This window comes from Alligator sinensis, unplaced genomic scaffold (genome assembly GCF_000455745.1).
Source record: "Alligator sinensis unplaced genomic scaffold, ASM45574v1 scaffold1051_1, whole genome shotgun sequence".
NCBI lineage: Eukaryota > Metazoa > Chordata > Crocodylia > Alligatoridae > Alligator > Alligator sinensis.
Genome location: NW_005842473.1, coordinates 288,807 through 293,123, shown reverse-complemented (window position 1 = coordinate 293,123; position 4,317 = coordinate 288,807). Strand labels below are relative to the sequence as shown.

At 50.8% G+C, this 4,317-nt stretch overlaps 1 long non-coding RNA gene across 1 annotated transcript in view; it reads left to right on the top strand.

Annotated features, from left to right (window-relative positions):
• The first annotated feature begins 417 nt into the window (after nucleotides 1-417).
• LOC102386359 overlaps nucleotides 418-4,317 on the top strand; it is a 12,450-nt gene continuing 8,550 nt past the window's right edge. The window contains exon 1 of the long non-coding RNA XR_324677.1: nucleotides 418-592. This is a non-coding gene — a long non-coding RNA (uncharacterized LOC102386359). The remainder of the gene's footprint in view (nucleotides 593-4,317) is intronic.

Here is a 4,317-nt window from a genome sequence, read left to right as displayed (position 1 = left end):
CTTTGATTCAGTAAATGCAGCCACATGCCTGCAGTGGCTCAGGCCAGAAGCCAAGGGGCACTAGAGCATGGCTCTCTGGGTATGTGTTACATTCCTCTTCCTGCTGCCTGCAAGGTCTCTGGATTTGCAGACTTACAGCAGCAGGACTCTGCAGGGTTGCTCATCACTTCCTCTTCTGAATTCCAGGTGCCTCTGGGATTTGTAATCCACAGTTGCAGCCAGAAGTAAGTTTGAGTGTGGAAAGGGGTGTTTAACCCCGCTCCCTGGCCCCAGCCCCCAGCTGGGGTTTACAGGGGAGGCAGCCTCCCCTTGCAGATTGGGCTGCATCCCCAGTAGACTCAGCTGTCTGCTCTTGTGTCTGATTGAAAAACAACAGCAAATAAAACTAAAAGATGAACTGACCAGAGGGAGGCACGTTTGGCTTGTGCTCCTTTTGATTTCATCAGCAAAGATTTTAGAAAGGGCTATTTCCTTCAGAGTCTGGTTTTTTTTAACCTTAGAAATATCAGGACTGTCAAGTCCTATCTCCCTTGTTTTTGCTGGACAACCTGTTGGACAGAAGCGCTTTGTCAGGCATCCACTGAAAGGGCAGGTATGTTTCATATTTCATGAAAGGCCTTTTAAAATCAGCATATAGGTTTAAAAACATGCTACTTAAAAGGTTTTAACTAAAGTTTGTTTGAACACTGGCATAGATAAAATTTAACAATTTTCAAAGTATGTCAGCTGGTCATTATCAGCTCCAAGGTCTCTACCAGAGCTGTTCCCGATCGGCAGGGCTCTGGGTTTTCCATTTCCCATGGAAAAACAGAGAAAACCACAGATTTTACCTTTTACTGGAGCAAATGTGGATTTCTCATTTTACTGGCAAAATCCATGGGTTTCTCAGCTTTCAATAAGCCCGCTGCAGGATGGCAAGATGGCCTATATCTATTTGCAGATATCTATCATAGACTCATATGATATGAGTCATATCTATTTTGTGCGCTGACCATTAGAGGAGGAAAAGACCACATTCAAAGTGTAGATCACACTTCTGCAGGGCTTCAGAGAAAGTCCCAAATTAGCCTGGTCTGTTCTGCAGAACGAGAGAGAAAATTCTTTGCAGCGGTCGACTTTTGTTTTCACTCGAGTGTTTGAAGCCGTTCCTGTAGAATACTTTTCAGAAGGGCCTAGGGGTTGATAGTGTAATAAATGACAACATGAGCGAGAGGAGACTGACAGGATAAAAACATTTTACTTAGCTGAGTCTCATGAGTCATTATCCTGGCACCGAAGTTGCTATTGAGGTCTCGTTATTTTGGTGATTCCTCTCTCTTGCAGCCCAGTGGGACTGCATTTCATTTTACACTGAGTCAAAGTCAAACAATGAGGCCCTCTGTTTTGCAAATCAGTAACACAAGCATAGATATTTGCAAAGATCAGTGTGCTCACACATGTACACCCCAGGTTTTGCTAACACCTAAAACTGTCTCAGGTTACAACGCTTCATGTGAGGGGATGTAACAGGACATAATCCCAAATGAAATAGCGTGAGGAAATGGTCTCCCCCCCACCCCAAGTGTTGAAAAAGTTGGCAGAGTGCTCTGGAGAACTAGATATCTAATGACAACCCACAGGCAGTATGAGATGACAGATACATGTTTAAATAATGTCTTTATTTCAATTCAGCTGAAAAAATAATCATTAAACTTGGGTCATACGCTCATTAACTAAAACCTCTCAAACTCTACAGCTATGTTAGAATGAAGACACTGCATTACTCGTTTATACAGAGTATTAAAATACTCTCATTCTTATAGGAGGAGAGAGGAATTTAGAGGATGACCTTAAAGTTCCCCCAGATTTGAAGAATTTTGCTAGATTCAGGGAGAATCCTTGGTGTTAAAAAGGGGAATTCTAGTACAACAGGAGCATTTAATCCAACTAATATCTTTCTTCAGAATACACCTAGAGTAGCTGGATGTGTGATGATACAGGGTGGAAGAATGGGCCTAGCGGTGAGGCACAAGCGTAGAATTTGAAACTTGGTTTCAGCTCCCTGCTGTACTATCTGCTTCTTGTCTCACCTTCCATAGGGCCCTTTGTGCCTCTGTGCCTCAGTTTCCCCATCTGTAAAATGGGATAGAAGTACCTTGCAGGAAGATTGGAGTTGCTTTGATTGCATGGTAGTGACAGTTATCCAGATTCTTTGGATGTCTGATGTAAGCCATAATTATCAACATACAGTCCCTGTACGTTGGGGTGTCAAATTCATTTGTTGGAAAGATCTGAGTTCCATTTTAAATCATGGTGCACGTAAAGTAATGAAGGTTTAAGTTGTTACTTTTGTTCCATTCTGCAAAATGTAGTGATGGAATGTGCCCACTCTAGGGACTAGAGCAGGGGTGGGCAAAATACGGTCCGCGGGGTGGATCCGGCCCGCAAGGCCATTCTATCCGGCCTGCAGGGTCCTTAAAAATGTAGAAAATTAATATTTCTCTGCCTTTGGTTCCTGTCAAAAATGACAGGAACCAAGGGAAGTAGGACCCAGGGGAAGCCCGGCGGGCTCCAACAACAGCAGGGCCCACCAGGCCCTGGCCCCTAGCCGGAAGTCCCAGCCAGGGTTTCTGGGCTGGGAGCATGTGGCTGCCCCAGAACGGGAAACTCAGGTAAGTGGGAGCGGGGGGACCCCAGGCAAGGAAGGAGCGGGGGGGGGGAAGCAGCCCCTCCCCGTCCACGCCTAGTGCCCCACGCTGCAGCTGCTTGCAACCCATGTGGGGCTGCCTGTGCCTGCTCCAGACAGCCCCACGTGGGCTGTGAGTGCCTACAGCGTGGGATGCCGACCACGGGACAGGGTGCAGCCCACGCGGGGCTGTCTAGAGCAGGCGCAGGCAGCCCCAGGTGGGCTGTGAGTGGCTGCAGTGCAGGGCACCGGGCATGGGGCAGGGAGGGGCTGATTTCCCCACCCCCCACGCTCAGCACCACCTTGTAACCTAGCCCCACTGCCAGGCTGGCAGCGGGGCCAGATTACAAGCTGGTGCTGAGCATGGGGAAAAGTGGCCCCTCGCCCGCCCCATGGCCAGCACCCCGCACTGCAGCCACCTGCAACCTGCATGAGGCTGCCGGTGCCTGCTCCAGACAGCCCCGCGTGGGCTGCAAGTGCCTGCAGCAGGGAGTGCCAGCCATGGGGCAGGCGAGGGGACACTTCCTCATGCTCAGCACCAGCTTCTTCCCTGCTGGCAAGCAGGGGGTCGGGCCTGAGCACTGTGCCCTGCCTGTACCGCGGTGCTGGGGGGCGGTATGAGCGGGCAGGGAGCCAGCAGGAGCACAGGGCCCACGCCAGTGTCCTGGGGCCAGTGCCAACAGGGCCCAGAGCAGGGTGGCAGGAGTGTGGGATCCCAGCTGGCAGGGACTCTATGGAGCCAGGCCAGGTCCCCCCTCCCTGCTGGTGCAGCCCAGCCCGGTTCCACAGACCCCTGCCGGTCTGTGCCCTGCTTTGGGACCCACCAGTGCTGGGCCTGGGACATTGGTCCCAAGATGGTGACCAAGGGGTGAGGCACCTGTCAAGGGGCGGGGCTACCCATGCGGCCCTCGACAGCCTGCCAAAACTGGGTAAGTGGCCCTCCACCCGAAATAATTGCCCGCCCCCGGACTAGGACCTGATTAAGGCAATCTAGCACACTAGATTCAGTGTGAACAGGAACTTCAGTTGTCCTGTCCTCCACTGAGAATGGTGGTGGGTAAGCAGAGAATGAGGCTCTGCTTCTCGTCCAGAGATGCACAGACAGCTGCATATTCATAGGTTGTAGAGTCGGAAGGGACCACAATGGATCATCGTGTTCCCTCGCAGGAAAGAGGACTGAGGTCAGATGACCCCAGCCAGATGACTATCTAGCCTCCTCTTGAAGACCTCCAAGCTAGGTGATAACACCACCTCTCTTGGAAGCCCATCCCAGATCCTGGCCACCCTTACTGTGAAAAATGTCTTCCTAATATCTAACCTAAATCCACTCTCAACTAGTTTACACCCGTTATTCCTAGTCACTCCCTGGGGCGCCTTAGTAATCAGCGCTTCCCCTATTCCCTGTTGACCTCCCCTAATAAATTTATAGGCGGCCACAAGATCTCCCCTCAGCCGTCTCTTGTGAAGGTTGAAGAGATTCAGCTCTCTCAACCTCCCCCCCATACGGTCTATTACGAAGGCCACTAATCATGAGAGTGGCCCTCCTCTGAACCCTCTCGAGATTCTCCACGTTCCTCTTGAAGTGTGGCACCCAAAACTGGACAACTGTAGCCTGACCAGTGCTGCATAGAGGGGGAGCATCACCTCCTTTG